General features: G+C 47.1%; 1 protein-coding gene across 2 annotated transcripts in view; it reads right to left on the bottom strand.

Annotated features, from left to right (window-relative positions):
• The window catches only part of LOC131267176 (uncharacterized), a 116,777-nt gene that overhangs the window by 78,736 nt on the left and 19,063 nt on the right, over positions 1-18,978 (bottom strand). The gene's annotated exons all lie outside the window — the stretch shown is intronic.

Below are 18,978 nucleotides of genomic sequence, written 5' to 3'. Positions count from 1 at the left end.
ATAAAATTGAAAAAAAACTTTTATTATCCACGAACGTGAAATATTTAACACTGTGCGCCAGGAATTTGTTAACCAAAAAAAACGCCTACACAACTTCTTCTAATCCGCGGCCACTTGAAGTTAACCTACTTTCTCTCAGCCTTGAGAGCCGCAAAAATCGCCGGTAAATAAACGGCAAATCAGAACAACACATGCTCGGCCGAATTCTACGCATCAGATTTTTGGTGCGTATTTTAGGAGGCCAAAAAAAACCACGCAAAACATCACCGTCAGTCGCATCCTTCGCTGACCTAAATTCCGGTTCCTCCCGTGTCCTCAGTCCACCCGGCCTATCAGCTGGCCAAGTGGCCCAGTAACGGGCTAACGACTCTAGTTAAACGGTCCGGAAATAATTATGTGGCCTTCACGCACCGCACACTACACCCAGACTGATAATGCTGAGCTCGAGGGTGGAGGGGGAGATGTGATGATGACCACCCGGGGCCAAACACAACGACGTCGACGAGGCTGAAAACCGAGAGCTGGCGGTACTATTTTTGAATTTGCCTTCCGGCGAAAACAGGACACCACCGAATCGATCAGCTGAAGGCTGTTGTGCAACGTTTCGACTCGCAGCAAACGTAAACAAATTCCCCTTCTTTTTGTTTCTACACTGATACTCTCTCGCTCTCTCTTTTCTTTCTGTCGTCGGTTGATCTTTTTTTTTCCCCGAGATTTAGTCAGTTGCATTTTAAGAAAGATAATCGTTTTTCGGTCGAAATGCCACAACGGACACACAACGAATCCTAAACTGTGTTGTTCGTGTGACATAAAAGTCTGTGTCCGTCAGACTGCATTGTACGGCATGTCACATGTGTCCAACCGGCACGGGAGGCGCTTGTTTGACGGAATCGTAAGCTCGATTGACACCGCGTGACATGCGTAACATTCGAGGCGGCCGACAAAGTCCACGGTAGTCTTAAACACCGACACCCTCCATGTTCGGTGCGTACACGCACGAAACAAGAAAGTCGGCTATGTTCACACTTCGTTCGCATGCCTCCTCCGCCTGGGGTCGGCAATCTTGGCCTGCAATAGGTTCGATTTAGTTTTGTCTTTCTATGTAACTTCTTATTTTAAATATTTTAAAAATTTGATTTTTATACAGAGCAATGTAATAAATAGGTAGAAATAATAAGAAAGAATAAATTTATACTTCGAATTCATACTCAACGTAAAATCACAGTTTTGAAATTAAATTATGATTGATTTGTGTGAACAATAAAACCAGCTTGATAAGTAACCAGCAGCAATGATTATGCTGATGATTGATAGTAAAAACGAGAGTTGATAACTTCTGCACCAAACCATGCAACTTCATTAGAAGCAAACACCATCGTGCCGGCCGGTTTTTCGTTTTTTCCCTCTCTTTCTCTTTGTCAAAGTCGACGAAAATAGCCTCCTAGAGAAGGGAGAGTTTGTGCATTCGGGTGGCGGCGCGAGGGAGCGGGTCCGAGATAGCGACGAGGCCCATCATTTTGCCTTCAATTTCTGGGTTTTTTCCGAGCCCCACCAAAACCCCGTGACTCACATGGGCCCCCGACGTCGTGCACATCCGGGGGTTCGAATTTCAGTTCGGTTCCGTCTGGCGGCGTTTTGTGCGTTTGATGCGTACGTGTTTGACGGCACGCTTCGTTACCGTAACAAAAAAAAAGGCCCAACTCCCCAACCTCTCCCTTCAATGCACCCATCACATCGTCGGAAAACACACCACCATCGTGGAGGACCCCACCATTGTACGTCCATGTTGGCCAGTTGAGGTGGTGCTGGTAGGTGCACGACCTTTACACGGCACTGCCAGACGATGACACACCGACCCGTTCTCCCCTCCCTCTGCATTGTCTGGTCCACCCACCGGCCCTGCTAAGCGTGCTATTCAAAGCATGCCGTCAAAATTTGACAGGTGGAGTTGACCTAGTTATGATAATCTATGCCAGCGAATGGGAAAGGAAAGAAAAAGATTCAACACATCGTTTCCACCGGCGGAGAAAATCTTCGTCAACGCGTAGATGAGCGCAGTGATTTAAACACTTGTGTTGGAAAATGGTTTTCTGGTGCAAATAAATTTTGCACAAGGTTAGCAGGAATATTTTTGCAACATTATTTATTATTTTGAACATTTACAGTCAAAATAAGAAGCATTCTAACCTCAATATAATGGCCCACACCGACGAGGGAAACCTAAATTGTTCAATTTCAGCTCAAAAACACATCAGTTATCAAACCTCAGAAAGAGGTTTTCTCTACTCCCAAAATTTGCTTCTTGTTTCAACTTATCTGAGGGGCATGTTCACAGATCATACAAACATCATTAGAAATGAAAAGTTCATTAGAATTAAAAGTAAGTGCTTCAAAATACAAAGTGGAAGTTTGACATACAAAATTCATTATGGAAGTAGAGAATAATGTTTCCGGTTAACAATTACATTAGTACAGTGGTACGAATCAAACTGCTCTCTTTCAAATCTAAAAATAAACATGTCCACATTGAACCAGCGAACCATATTTCACATGAAATCTCGGTGAGTTTTCCCTTTTTCAGCATCTCCACCGCATGTGGAATAGTTTTCCTTTGCTGGTTTACCGGCAAAAGTCCATTTTACCTGTTCGAGGAGAAACATTTTCCAATGCATACAGAGCTCTCCTTCGAAGCGGCTCCTTGTTTCCTTCAACCCATCATAATCCATAACTCTGCTAGAAAGTAATAAAAATATTAACGACGGCATGTCAAAGTACGTCATATTTCTTTCAACTCGTATCGAATGACGGCTGCCCCGGCCGGATCCATCGTGCTTGCCGGGTGAACGATTGTGGTTTTCCGACGTCGTCGAAAGGAACCCCACCGAACCAGCTACGTTGGCAATAAAAAGCGAAAACTCTTTCCCGTCTCTAAACGTTTCCTTGTGCATTTTTTTTTAAAGGCAAACACACATACGGCCCTCGGAAGGAAGATCGAGAGGGAAGTCAATCCGATTATCATCGTTTGCTCCTGGCGGCGGCGGCAACTTGCTTCCTTTACTGGTGAGTGAGGTTTTTGTTCCATTCGCTGCCGTTCGCGCCATTTACGATCGAACAGTTTTTTTTATGCTTTATGGAAATCGGTCCTATGTTTACAACCCAACTAGGTTCTTGGAAGCGGGAAGCGGACATCGAAAAGGGAGAACTGACGAAACAGCACACAATATAGTGTTGACTGTGCCAAATCCGGACTACCATCGAGCAACTATCACCCATTCCTATCCCATATCTCGACAGGAGCCCATTATTTTGCCGAGGATTATGCTGTGCTGCTAGCCAGTGCGAGGTCCAGCAGCATAGTAGATCGCCGGTAAATCATGGCTTAAGTTTGTCATTTATGCATCGCCTTAAACAATATTGCGTTTATAGCGTCGATAAAAGCAATATTGTTCATCAAAAACCAAACGATCCGAGGAACCTGTCGATATGCTCGGGAAAGAATTACGATGCCGGTTGAACCAATCATACACTAACACACATAGACACACACGTCGGGCAACGTTATAATGTACCGATGGAGCGTTAAAATGGAAACTCTCCGAAAACGTCGGCTCCACTCTAACTGGTACGATCAACAAGCGCACGATCATCGGGTCTGCACCTATTCCTCGTTATGTTTAACATCGTTATGTGATAACGCAGCATACACGCGGTAGCGAATGGTTGTGCAGCGAACCGTATCGTTGCTTCTTCCGCCCCCGGCGTAGGGCCCAAACACCCCGGTGCTAATTTGTAACACATGATTTTAACGCTTTTACTCCGCCAAAGCGCCAAAACTACCCTTTCCTGCGTGCATCTCCTAATGGTGGACCGATTTTCACCGACTCCCTTTTGCGGGAGCAGATGATCAAACACGTGGTCTTTCAATTAACCAGCGAACTCAGGTTGGGAAAGCGTCCATCCAGCGGGATACGATCATTAAAAGCAACTCATAAAAAAACATCCATGAAGGTACACAGTTAGGAGGAATTTATTTTGAGTGCCTTTTTGCTTTGTTGTCGAATGGCGCCGTATGTTTTCTTATTTTCTACCGGTAGATTTAAAAATAAATTTAATGGCGGAACAATGTGGGCCAGTGCCGTTCGGCGCCCACCATATGTTTAGCCTAATTTCCCGAGCCCTTCGCGATTGTTTCGCCGCCATTTAAACCCCTTTGGAAGAAGAGAAGGAAATTGAATCAGACAACGCCACCGTCGCCGTCACCGCCGCCGCCGACGTTCAGGGTCAAGTTTTACACACGGCCACTGTTAAAAGGCAATGTTTGCAACAAATTCTGCCCAATCGAAACACCCGAGCTGGCTGGCACGGGCAAAGAATACTGTACAGTGTGCAAACCGGCCGTATCAGCGGACGAACCCTGAGCAAAAAAAACCCACGACATATCTAACACATACTCGTGCGCATAAATTTTGTGTTCTTGAGGGGGGTCGTCTCCGGTTCGCGGTTTTATTTCTCTCCTTCGTCACCTCGAGACCGATCCCCAAACATTGCGATTCGGTGAAACGCAAAAAAAAAACCCCATGTGAATCCGTGGCGAGCGCGCGCTCAAGGTTAGCCTACATTATTGCGGGGCCGCGTTTTGTGACGATAACGTCGCGGCGCGGCCGGTGGCCATGATCCCGAAGCAGAAGCCGGTAGGCCAGAACGGAACACGTGCGTTGATGCGGGATGGGTGGTGTGTGGTGCGGGGTTTGGTAGCCGAAAAATCGAACCAAGCACACACACACACACACCCATACGCACGTGGGGCCAAGAAGGCGAGCACCAAGGGGCAGGCGAACCACCGCAGCAGATTGGAATTTCGCAAATTATTCCATCTAATTCGTCTAATTCCAATACGAAAGGCAGATGTGAACGTGGTAGTGTGCGTTCACGAATCTGTGTGCATGATGATCATGCGCCAGAAAGGGGAGCATAGAAGGGCGAGAAAGAAATATAGTGTGCGAGAAAAATAAATGTACAGATATAAAAGATCGCATATTGGACGACCGGCTGTGCACAGTGGGTTACCACGACGGACAACAGATTTTCATAAAAAATAGTGTCTATATGACACTAGAATGTTCTTAAGTGATCCACATTTGTCACTGAAAGATAGTGATAGTATTTTCATAGAATTTGCCTGTTATGGATTGTTTTATTTGTCAACATTAATAGAGCTTAGAATATTGTCTCAGTTCTAACGATTTGTCTTGTCTAATCCAAATGCAAACAGTGTGACTCACTAAATTCAACATCCCAGGACATGGTCTTATGTAAGTGGTCATCGGGCACTGCCATTCGGTAAACTGATAGAACTATTCACCTTAGGGAATGCTAGTATGCAAACCTTAGGGAATGCTAGTATGCAAAGAATGTGTATTATGCGAGATTTCCATAATAAGAATGCTGTAATTCAAGGGACTGTTAAAAATTATAATCTAAGAGAGTTTATAGCTTCTAAAGGAGTGTTGAAATTAAAATACTTTTAACCCATCAAACTTAAAACATTAGTTGGAAGGAACAAGTTATCGGCAGGAGTTTGTAGTCTTTTTTAATTTGTAGATGAAAACAATGATTTGTGAATAGAAAATGTAAAAGTAAATCCAATTAAAACGATAAAATACAAAAAAATGAATAAAAAGATACATAAATTCGGAAATAAGTTTGTAAGTTATCAAAAATTACTATTTCTCCAATATGATAACTCGACGAGGCCTCGTAGTAGTGAATCGGTGTGTGATAAGAATAGTTCATAGTTTTAATTCATATTTCAATAAGTGGAGTATTGTATCATACAGTATTATGCGCGAAAATCTTTGATGAACGATCACCACAACTTCACCACTGAGCCACTGTGCGACGATGGCAGCTGGTTGGTGGCCTCCGGACCCCACCGGTTCCATGTGCGTCCGCGCAACGTGCGTAAATGCGCGGCTGCTTCTCGGTGTGTGTATGTGTATGCGTGCGTGATTTAAAAACACTCTCATCCGCCTGCCGGTCAGCAGCCGGATTTAAATGGCCATCTCGTGGGGGCCGTTGTCCAGCACCAGGGTCCACATCCGTACACACGAGCACCACGACGACGACGACGACGACGACGACGCACCACAGCTCTGCGCGAAATAAATGCTCGCTCTCCCCCTTCCCCGCTACCTCCTTACCCATGGACCACTCTCCACCATAGTCAGTTCCGTTCCGTTCCACCCGGTGCGCATAGCACTGGCTCAATGATCCCTCCTCGCCCAACTCTCGTCCCCTCTTGCGGCGTTTCATTCTCTTCCATCGCCTTTCGGTGTGTTCTCTTCTGAGCCCGCGAACACATTCATAGGTCGCGGCTGCCCGCGCACACGATCCCCACCGCACGTGCTGCTGCTGCGCGCCAAACACAAATTAACCCCCTCTATGGCTCTCTCTCTCTCTTACTTCCCTTTTTTTTGGATCTCTATCATGCTGCTCCCCATCGAACAACCTCCTAACTCCTCTACCTCCTCCCCACAACCCATCGAGGGGTAGCATCAAGCGGGCAAGATTGTTGTACGACTTGATGAAGAAGGGAGGCCTGCGGGCCGAGAGTGTCAGAGGGAGGAAGTGAGCGGGGCGACGCAGACGAACCCCCGGCGGACAGACAGCTGTGTTATGCGCAAAAATCGGCTGATTATGACCGAAGCGCGCCAACCGTTCGCCCCGGCTGAAAAGGTTCAAGGTGAGAGACCAGAAGAGCGTGAATAACCGTGCGCCTCCGTTAATGCTCCGCATGTTGGCTGGCGGGCGGTGGGCGGTGGGCGGTGCGAGGTGGGGGGTTACGGAAAGCGAGAGATACTGCGCGCCAACGTGTAACGCGTCTGCGCTGTGCCCACCCTCCACCGTCACGTCCATCGATCCGCGAATCCCCAAAGACTATAAGCCTGTGTGGGGCCAGTGAGTGCGTGCGGGTGTGTGTGTGTGTGTGTGTGTGTGTGTACAGGGCAGTGGAGTGGAACCTTCCTCCTTTTGCGCCACCAGCGAAAGAACTCGGTTTCGCTATAGTTGGACGCGTTAGTTTGGGCCGCGGCGTTGTGTGCGTAAATTAGCTTCGCGATTCTTTTCGTTTTTTCTTCCGCCACATACTTTTCCTTCGCGCCATCAGCGGTTATTAAATTTGGTTTGGGGTTTCGTTTTAGGACCAACCCGTTCTTTTTCCCACTCGTTGCCTTTCCTTTTTCTCGCACTACAACTCTGCTGCTCCTATCGTCACTCCGACGAGCGAGGGGTAATTCGCCAAATTCAGGGCCGCACTTTTTTGGAGCAATCTACCACACCATACACCCAGCGAGCCTGCCCGCCAAACACCCATCCATCCTCGGATGCGTGTGCGCCGGTCTCGCACTAACGCATGAGTCACGATGCTTGTTTACTTCCGTCCTTCAACATTGTGCAATTTTTTTTTTTCGTTCTCACCACCAAATGTTTCTTCCTTTCGTTTCCACCTTTCATGTCCTGTCATCTGGTTTTTTAGCAAACTTCTGCATTATGTTACTACGCAGCTGGCCGCTTCGTGTTGCCATGAGAGTTAGCACCAGGAGAGAGAGAGAGGAGGGAGTTTTGGAGCATGCTGTTCGAGGTATATCACATTGCGACCTCGACGGATTCAGCTGGCCAGTGTCCCGGAGGCCAAAAGACCCACGGGGTTCGCGCGAAAATCATCTGCTTTTAGCATTGGGGGTTTTCGCCTATGGCCATGAATCACTCACCATGACACTAAAAAAAGCCTAATGAATTAGCTTCAACATAAAGTTTGGTTCAGGTCGGGTCGGTAAAGATGGTTTATTCTGCGAAAGCGAATAAGCACTTGCCGACAAAAAGTACTGGTGTTTGGATTACACCTAAAACATCATTGCTTAAAAATTAAATCTTCTGCATAAACAGGTATTAATTATACAACAACGATACCAAATGGTAATGTTCAATACACAAAAATATTCTATTTAATTATGAGTATTTAATGATGTAAGAAACTGGCAATCATACCATCAAACAGATTAAGAAGATGGAGAAAACTTTCAATATAAGCAGCTGGTAACATAGGATTGATATATATTTTATGAATAGTGCAAAGTTTAAGGATAGCAAAATAGTACAGCATGTACTGCTGGACACAAAAATTCGTGATTGGTAATCCAACCATCCGAAGCGATGCAAGTCATTTCAAATTAGTCATTTATCTATCATCACTTCGCACCTACTTGCGTGCCAAATATTTATGCCATGTTGTTCTTGACATTTTACTTTATTAGACAGCAGGGGAGGGGGGGAGAGAGAGAGAGAGAGAGGACAAAAAAGGATGAAAAAAGCAGAAAGCGATGGCGATGGCAGACAGCAGAAGCACCCCTAGACGCCGTAGACTGCAGATAACGATCAGTCAGTGCACGCGAATGCACCGATGCATTCAATTAAATTTAATCATCTTCGCCATTAATTTACCCGCACGCATGTGTCACACACCATCGAGGCAATCGCCATCGAGAGATTGGGTTCCATTAATTTAATTTTTCTCACTAGCTGCAAGGCTCTACACACATAAGGAGCGAGTCCAGGAAAGTAAGAGTAGTGGCTTTTCGCACCACGGCAAACGCCATGTACCGTGAGAGTGTCGACGGTTTGAAAATAAAACAAAATCGTCGATCCAGTTACAACATACATTCAGAGGTGATCTTTTTAAATTGAAAGTTGCAAAAATGTGAAAATGTTTTCGCAAAACTAGATACGGATTATCGTTTGATATTTTCTTCACACACTTCATATTACGTAGATTGTGTCTTCTTTTTTTAATTAAACAAGATTTATCATCTTCTAGGTAGGACAGATATGTTTTTTTCTTGCTTGCTAATCAGTTCTTGGGAATCTTCGCAAGATAATAACTTGCTGGTCGATGTGTTGACATTTTAATAATAATGCGCGGGTTCCGAACGAATAACCGCCACCGAAAGGATGGCGATTAATTTATATTCTCTTTTTTTCTACTCTGATACTCCTCCTGCTCCTTTTTCGCAATGACCTACATTAATAACAAGCGTCGGTACTATATCGAGACGCAAAGAAACTCGTCCAACGTACGAGCAGAGCACAGGTTGACTCTGCACGCGCGAGCTGTCCAAACCCAACCTCGGGGCCGGAGGTTCGGGGTTCGGGCAAGGTCTTAAAGATTCTTTACCGTAACGGTGGAGAAACCGCAGAAAGGCGCTGGCGAATGGCGAAAGAGCCCTTTCCAGTGGCATCCGGCCGCGATTACGCCGCTTTCCCCCTCGAAAGGATGGTCGAAAACTATACGTCGGCCGATTTGCTGCGGCAAGGATCGGAGAGCAAAAAAAAAAACACAAAATCTTTATATAATAAACCATTTCGATCGGAACCTCGGTGGTGCTGGTGCTCTGCTGTTATGTTCCCGTTTTTACTTGCCACCATTTTTCATTTTTTATTCCTACAACACCTTGGCTGCGTATTCTTTGCGATTTCTCTTTCGTTTCCAAAACCCGGACCCGACCACCGAGCGAGGAGTCGCTGGGGGGGAAGGGAATGCATAAGAGCAAAGGGTGCAATTTAGGGCACACAGTCCTACACCGACATCCTCTCTGTGAGTGCCCCGTCTTCGTGCCACTCTTCCTTCCCGCGGGACGACCCCATCGTGGAACCCCGAAAGCGGTAGTCCTTCCACCCGTTATTTTTAGAGTTCCATCCCGACCGAACGTGGGAACCCACGAGCCGGACCGGCCAGGTCGGGCATCAACCAAAGCTGCCCAAATCCTCTCCTCCGCCCCTACACGGAGAAAACAGAACAACCATCCGATTCGAGGATGGGACACATCGGGCGCACGAAAGAGCGCCCCAAGGATAGCCACAAATTACCACGGTTGTCAGGTTGTGGCTAGGAGCGTTGGTGGGGCGGGGGTCGAGACAATCCATCGACCCGCGCTCTCCCTCCAATAGTTGGTATATTTTTTAAAGGGCCATTGTAACGGTAGAGGTAGGCGAGTGCGCACCGATTACGTGTTGCCTTTTGTGGTCTGCTCGGTGGTTTGTTTCGAGGGGCCCTTTTCCAGCAGAATTCACTACAATGTCGTCAAGGATTGTCGAGACAGTGCCCGAACCACCCGCCGGATCGTGCAGGCAACGCAGAGAGGCTCTAGAAAAGAAAGTAAATATTTAATTGATTTCATTCAACCAAAAAGCATTTTAACAGCCGCCATCGTTACCTGGAACCTTTCCAATCAGCGCTAATAGTTATCGGACGAGTCGATGTGATGATGATGGGAGTATGGCTGTCGGAATAAATAAATCACACTCCTTTTTAAATTCCCATCAATTCCAGAGCGTCTCCAAGAGACGATCACATCCCCATGGCCTCGCATAAAGCCATTTGCCGCATATGCAAATGGGCAAATAAAAAGCCACATAAACCAGGACCACTTACTTTTCTTCCCGGGCTCGGTTAGATACAAAAATAATCAGTCAGCGGAAGGCCGGTTAGCCATTACAACGCAACCCAAAGAACCGAGAGACTAGCCGCCAGAACATTGGTCAAGAAAATGCAATCAGCATAGCATAACTTCGCTAGAGAGTTATGAAGCGGGTTCGGTAGGTAGGGACAAGGATGGGGGGCTGGTAGGTCCACTTCGTCCAGACGATATGCTCCAGAAAGTTTTACGCCTGCTTATTTTCATATGTTCTTCTTGTTTGGCTGTTCGTTGCCGCTGCCTCACGTTCATCCCCTCCCTAACCATTTCAACTTCACCTTCGGGGGGGACCAACATTAAAGAAAAAGGAGGGAAAAAGATAATCATTGTCTTTTACCCCGGCACTTTCTCCTCCGCCCTTCCACCGGGTTCGACTGGTGGGGGGCGGAGGGTGTCGAGATCCCTCTGCGGCGGCCAAGCAGAAGTGCATCACACACAATGCATCTTTCGCACAGCCCACCCATTGCACACACTTCATCATTCATTTGCCGCTTGAGGGCCGCCGCGAGTCATGTGCCTTCCTCCACCCACCCTCGTCCGCGCTTCCTTTCTCTGTCGCTCTCTCACGGGTCTCGGGCTCAAGGTGAACCAGCCCGGGGGGACAGGCAGCGAACCGGAACGCTATGCTCGAGAAGCCAACCCTTCTGAGAGCGTCGGGAAGGAGGGATGATAGTGCCTGGACGTTCTTCGTTCGCGTATTCTCGTGGGCGATTGAGTGCAGTCTCGAGCGAACCTCTTTGGCCGACAGGGCCAAAGCCATCCGTCCTCCGATGTGCGGCGCATTTCAATATGTCCCCAATGGTCCCTCCGAATATCCTGCACGGAGGGTTCTTCTTTGTGCGATAAGGATAATGCAGTGTCGCTTTTCGCCCGGTCCTCACACGTCGTTTCGTTCGCGTAAAATGATTTATTTCACCCGTTCTCCTCCAGATGTTCCCACTCAACCCGAATCGACCGATCTCCGCTAACAGTGGCGGGAGGGAGAGTCCAATAAGCGGCACTCCATCATGTCCAGCCCAAAGTCCTGCCCTCCTTGAGGAGCATTTAAAATGCAACCACGCTCTCCGGGCACGCCATGCCAGACACGGCCGTCCAAGGCCTCCGCGAACCGGTGAAAATCCCCGGCTCGCCGACAGACAGACAGACAGACGGACGGACGGACAGGCACAGCGTCGGGTCGTCGGACGACGCAAACGTCGAGCAGACGCAGACGATCCGAAGACGATAGTGATGACCGGGCGCTCCCACTCACGCCCACCCACAAACCGCAGAGCAGCGCCCGTTGCACACCCACTGCAGTATGAGTGCATCGGGTTCCATTTCGTTTCGATTCGATTCGTTTGGGCAATGATTACATTTCATCGCTCGGTGCACAGGGGGGGACACGCTCCAGCCGAAGAGGTAGACGATGACGATGATTTCCAACATCATCATCATCATCATCGTCAGCAATTCGGGTCGTCTAGCAAGCCGGCATCGACTGGGTTCGTGAAGAACGCGGGAGCGTACGGATCGTCCGACGACGAGTCGCGCTGTCCCGCTTACCCGTCCGAAGTCGTTCGTCATGCGCACGCCCGCAACGAAATGCATTTTACGAAGTGCAGCAGCAACACCACCGGCCACTGCATCCTTCCTCTCCCCTCCCGACCCGGGGTCTCCCGAGCAGCACAGACAGATCAGCCGGGTCGATTGGACGGTGGACGGTGCGCGCTGGGTCGGTCAGTTGAAAGCAGACATGCAATTTTTACGCTCCTCTGCATCCCATCCCTTCCGTGCATACTCTCTGCCACTATGACTCTGGCTGGCTGGCTGGCTGGCTGGCTTATGCTCCGGCATCCTTCCTGTGCAATCCCCCTTCTGTGCGGGTGAGCGAGTCGAGCGCCAAACGGTGAGCACTTTTTAGTGCACTGCACTGCGTCTCCGTGGTTTGTGTGTGTGTGTGTTTATGACCTACTTTTGCACCACCGATGCGCTCGCGTCTCTACAACCACCTCCCTTCACGACCCCCGGCCTCTAAGCTCTTGCTCTCGCTCTGTCGCTCTTTCGCCTTTCGTCCTGCACAAGCTTTACGACCAACCGCACACCAGACACGATGTATTTAGCAGTCCTCGGACGTGCCGTCGCGCTCCGGTCCGATCCGGGTGGTGTGTTGTCAGGTTGCTATCATTTTACGTCTGGACCGACCGGGCATTCATTCCGTCAGGCCAGAAAAACCCCTTCTCGTCGGGGGCAATCGTCATACGATCGTACGTGCACACGCATACCCCCCGCATCCCGTCCTCCCTCCTCCGGTTATTTGATTAATCCGGAACAGGCTGGAAAACGTCTTGGGAGTTCTGGAGCGCGCACACACACACCGACTGGTGTGTATATATTTTCGCCATCCGCCTTGAGCAGTGGCCTCCCATCATCATGTTGGTCCGCTCGTGGTATGTTTTCATGGCTAGATTACCTCCCAATGTTTCCGGTTTGCAAAACGACACCACAATCCGCTTTCCGCGATTAAACGAGATACGCACGCCCGCCTCCTCTCTCTTTTCCATCGAAATTCTTCTCGTCGGCCAAATCTGTCACCGCACTGCTCGGAATCGGAAAAGCAATCCACATACCTTGAAAGAAAAAGAAGGGAAAACAAGACACCATTAATTTTACTGTTCAATTCATCGATTGAAAGTGGATTAAAAATTGAACTCTAAAGTAAATGGGATGGAAAATGACACTTCCATATTGGTTTAGTAATAGATTTTGAAGCATATCAAAACAGCCTTATATCAAACACCCTCTGCCTATTGTAGCAAATACTAATGATTGATTGTTATCAATCAAAAACAATTCGCTTAACCAAAACTAACCAAACAAAATCAATCGGTACGAGAAAAAAATATCAACCAAATTTTACTATTTACGTTATAATTAAAAGATTTGTTTTTTTCGCACCTCTAGGCAAGATTAATTCATATGAATCTTTCATCTAAGGTTCATTAAGATTGAGTTAATATTCTTCTTTGATTTAATGTAATAATATTTAACAGTTTTAAAAAGTTTACAATACATTTCTTCCAATCGTTTGATAGTGCTCTGACCTCAGCGAGCCTTTACCCGAGCCGGGGTTTTACCTCGCCAGCAAACAAGATGTCCCATCGTCCAATTCACCGCACACGACGACGGCAGATCAGGGACGCCACTCGGGCCATCGTTCCGAGAGCGTCACGCACGACGCACAATCCGAGCGCGCGCTCGTCGCCTTGTAGTGTCAATCTAAATTTTCGCCACGGAAGTTCGCAACCGGCACTTGCCGGCAAAAGAGCGGCTGACGAAATAATAAACCCAGGGGTGGGCAGGAAGAAACACGAAACCGACTGCGACTCAGGCGCAGACGGAGAGGAGAAGGCGGCATTGGCAGCGACGGGGTCGACACAGGAAAATGAACGGGGCGGCCGAACATGATGCTATCTTTCCCGTGTTTTGGGGATATGGGAAGGAGGGGGAGAGGGGGGCGCGAAAAACGGCAAAAGGAAGGGCAGAGAATCGGCAAATAGGCCATGGCGAAATTTAGAACCTCTACATGCAGGAGGAGTAGCCGGAGGAGAACGACCGAAATCCAACTCCCCAATCTCGGCCCCCTCGCTTAACGCTGCGAAGGACTCGGATGGAGGGGCGCAGGAAGGAGGAGACCGGGCCGAATCCCCGCATCCTCCGGGTGCACGAAACGGGCGAGCGAGTGCGCGTATGTGTGTTGAGATTCGCTCTTCAAGGCTAAATCGGTTTAAAGATAGCATCATTTCGCCCGGCTGGTGGCAGAGCTAACTACCGAGCCGGAGATAGGCTTCCTGGGAGTTGGATGGCGCGGGGAGGGGGGAGGGAGAGGAGGTAGCGGCCGGTGCTGGATGGATGCTGCAGAGCGCGCGTTCCGCCTCTTCAGGAAGTGCGCGGTTCAGGAGCAACACGCCAGCCGCAAAATAAAATGTTCGGCCCAAAAAAAAAAAACCCGGCATCCGTGCGGAATGATATCAAACCGTGCCCACAGGCAAAGGGTGTGTGGCAAGACCGGGGGGTGGTTTACGAGAGAAAGACTTTTTTATTGACAACACTAGAGGTTATTTTAAAACCGAATGTCTACACCCGAAAATCTGCCACCAGCAAGCAAAGAAGCGCGCGCGCGCGCTCGTCGCGGAAAGGAATGCAATCAACTTAGGCCCGGAAAGTATGTGGTCGCCAGCTCGCGGAACACACACACGAGCACACATACACACGCACGCACTTTGGGACGACGCGGTGATAAGGAAGGTTCGGCCACACACTGGCACGGCGAGAAGGCGGGATTCGAGAAGACGGTTCGCAACTCGGATCTCGAGACTTAAATAGTTAGGCAAAAATGCGACAGCTAGGAATCTGTCGATTGTACATTCACGGACACAAGCAAGCAAAAACAAGAAAAAAAAAATCTCCTAGCTGAAAAAGAAACAACCCACCGGAAGCGATGTTTAGCCGCGTGTGTGCGAGTATGTTTTTCCCGTTGTTCGTTTTTTTTTTTGGGGCACTTATTTCAAGGACTCTCTGTTGATTTGATCCATGCCGCTCCCCATTCCGTCCCCCCGGCTTTTGATGGCGATTTGTGCAAGTCGTGTTTTCATTCCAACACAAGAGAATTCGCCGGAGGCGGGGAGGGCGGCGAACGACGATGGTGTCCTTCGCATATCTGTCCGCTTCATCAGGGAAAGTGAAAGCTAATTCTAACGATGAAGCCACTGATAATACAGATGATGATGTTTTGGATGACGATGGTGGTGGTGGGTGCTCGGCTCGAGGCGAAATGAAACCGGGAAGGTCAACAAAAGAAGGCTTGGCGATGTCCCCCGGTGCGATTTTTGTACTTCTAAAATAAATGGAACGTTTTATGTTCTCTTGTGGAGTTTGACTTATATTAGTAGCAATTACGATGGGTTAGATATAAAAAACAACGGTGTGAGCAAGAGGTGTTATAATTTTGCTGATTTTTTTTTTATATTTGTTTTCAATCAATACGACCTGGTTGAAAGAAACAAGAATATTTTATCGCATGCAAAAAGATGTTTTTATATCATGAAACTTTTGGAATCCTCTACAACAGCAAAGGTTTATTCTCATCTGTTTCAAATTTACAAAATATTCTCCAGTTTTGAATTTTAATTTTTGAAAAATTTCTATCAAATACGTATGTACAACATTAAAATTTAGAAAAACGACATTTTGAAATATGTTTGGTATCTATTTAAATACTATTATTTTTTTAATTTTTTATTGCTTGCTAACTATTAAATTAGTATTTCTTCAAGTAATTCAGACGCGGTTAAAAAAAAGTTTTAAGCAGTTAGAGGAGTACTTTCTACTGAAATAAAACAAATTATAAAATTATGTGTTACGTCGTGGATCCCTTTATTTACATGTCTGTGCTTCTGGACGATCAAGATAGAAGTGGCGATCTATATCCGATCAGATCAGGTCTAGTGTCAAGTGATGACAGCGAGTGAACGTCATTTACTCTGGTCGCACCTGACATAGTGGTATACCACTTAAACTATAAATTATTATTTATGTATGAAATAGCCTGAAAACCAAGGCAAGGATATCATAAATCAACAAATATTTCTGTGCTTCTCATAAGCATATTAATAACTTGTTTGTTTGTATCCAGAAAACTTAATATATTTGTTGTTGTGAGTAATCTATGAGCCTTACATTGAATTTTATTCGAAAAATCTATGTCCTAATTGTTATTTTGTTGATCAAACTGTTTGTTCAGTTCAGTTGAAAGTATTTAAGAATCCAACTTTTCCGCAGGCAAACCCAACGGTTTAACATTCTCGTAATTTAACCAGCCAAAAGTTAGTGTTTCCGCCTCAGAAGATTTCCGACTTCCTGCTCATATATAGAAACTACGTCAAACAATTAGCTACGATCAATTTCGTTGTAGATGCACTTAATTTTCCTACGTCTTCCCTTACGCCAGAGCACACAATATTAATCGCCCGAAACGATTCGAAATCACGCGATCAATTATGCATTTAAAAACTTTTTCGCAAACCAGCTCCCCCCCGCAAGCGTTCCTTCCTGCTTCGTTTCATTTTGCCAATCTAAGAAGTCGGTGCATCACGTGCAATTACGGGCCATCGTTTAATTACGATCGTTACTGGCGCCGCGCTAGACACAACAAAACAACACGCCGTACGTAACGCCAATTTCCGATGGGGACGAGAGCACATAAATAAAGAGCAGCGTTCCAAACGGTTCCTGAACCACTTTCTCATTCTTGACGACGACGACGACGACGGCACGGCTATTTCGGTATCAGAAAGAGGACGTTTCCGCCTCGGACCAAGCGCAGCAGCAGCAGGGAACCCCCGGGAGAGGCCGGTGGATGGTAATTTTCACTCGTTGGAAAACGTCTAGCCGCGCAAAAACCCCCCGACGACGACCGATGTAGTGTAGTGCGGCCTGACACAACAAGCCGTGTAAAATTACCACTCCGAAATGTTGCGGTCATGCTGCTGCTGCCGCCGTATTCTTATTACTTTTGTCGGCCGCCGCTCGTGAATGGATGTGCTATTTTTCGCGCACAGACCGCGACAGGTGGCGCCTCGGGACTGCTGCAGGAATGGTGGTGGCAACGGTGGAGTCCTCCTCCCACCCCCAATGGCCCGTCGTCCCTCCGACACAGACGGAGGAAAAAGAAAGAAATGGAAACAAAATTGTCCCGCCGCCGATCGCGACAATGTAGATCACCACTCGCCGCGGGGGTGGATTGGTTCATTACCTCCTCCCGTTGCTGCGAGGGATCTTTTCGGGAAGAGCTGTCCGTTCACCTGCCACCCTTACACTCGGCCTGTGGAGGAAGCGGTAGGCGTTTTGCATATTCAAGGCAAGACAGCGAAGCGAACGAGACGTGTGGGTTGCATCAGATTATTTAACAGCCATAACAAAACGTCGCATTGCCACCGGCTAAGTGTGGGATATATTCGGTATCGAATCGAAAAACTTTTCCTTTTAAAGTATCGTTTGTTTTTTTTTAATTCTTAATGCTTTTCTTACGCTGCCGCTTGCTTATTTCGAACGATCCATCTCCGTTTAAAAATTTGCCTTTGCCCAAGTGCGTCATATATTTTGCTTTGACTTGGGATAAAGGAGATCGTCTCTCGAGTTAGAGAACTAGGTTCCTATGTTTATTAGATAATCATTGAAAAGATTTAAATCAATTGGTGGAAAATTGTTTTGATCAAATGTAATTTTTTGTAACTTTATTGTTTCAACCGAGCTTCGCAGTATTTCAAATTTAAATTGCGTTTTTAACACTCTTCCAACCAAGGAAGGATGGCTACCTACGGCGCCTTATTTATCCACTTTGCCCGCTAACTTATTATTAAATTATTATTTGTATTACTATTTTTATGAAAAAGGACAAAATAATGCAATAAGATGATTGGTTTCAAGGTACAACCACCATCTTAGTTAAAATTCTTTAAACAAACAAAATCCCACTCCAACCTATCGACTGCTAATAAGAAAGGAAACATAAGTCTGCCAAGCTAAAAAACTTCGGCTACAATGTGGAAGGATGTTAGTTAGAAAGACAACTACTGTATCACATGTTCTAATTATAACTACTACTGCTACTTAAAATTCTTATAGTCCTTGCTTCTTGACTTTACTAAGTAGCATTTTGTCACTGATCTGTGACAATTTGACACGAAAACATCATCATGGTGTTAAACCAAACAAAAGCAGTAATTTGCAGATCAGAGGCATTCAATTCAATTAACACATTTGTGTTAAAAGGATTTAGATTTTTTCGGAACAATAAGCTAACATAATTGTCACACACAAAAAACGATGTTTATTTAAAATACTAATGTGATTAACCTTTGTGCCACAATTACAACTCGTGAATGACACAATATTAACCGTACTTTTACTTCAGCTAATATTTACGATTACCACCTCTGCATGCGACAGTTATTGGATATGTTTCAATCATTCGACACAACCGTTCCGCTCGCAAGACGGACGGATGAAAAAGCCGTTGTCAGCTGACGCCGTAGGTGTTTGTCCGCGATGCTGAGCGCGCGTGAGACAACATCCGATGAGCTCATGCCCGTCTCGGCCGGACAGTCAAGTGTGCTCCCCCCCTCATACGGCCAGCCCAGCGCCAGACACTTTACGAGGCGTTGCGCTCGGTGACATCTAAGGCAATGTGATCGAAACCCGGCCCGACCGATGCCACCGGGCGTGGATCTTCCTTCTGCTGGCCGCACGACGGTCCCGGCCTTGGCAAGGGAAGCAGTAAAAGGTGGGCAGAAAATATGGCACTGTGCCAGACGGAGGCATATCGCGTTCCACACAGCGTAACGTCCGGCGACGGGCGGCGCATTATTCACGATCGAAGGCGCGTAGGAGGGCGCCGGAGCTGCCGGTC

The sequence above is a fragment of the Anopheles coustani genome, chromosome 2 (assembly GCF_943734705.1).
Source record: "Anopheles coustani chromosome 2, idAnoCousDA_361_x.2, whole genome shotgun sequence".
In the NCBI taxonomy this organism is placed as follows: Eukaryota; Metazoa; Arthropoda; class Insecta; order Diptera; family Culicidae; genus Anopheles; species Anopheles coustani.
This window is presented reverse-complemented; position numbering and strand designations above follow the sequence as displayed.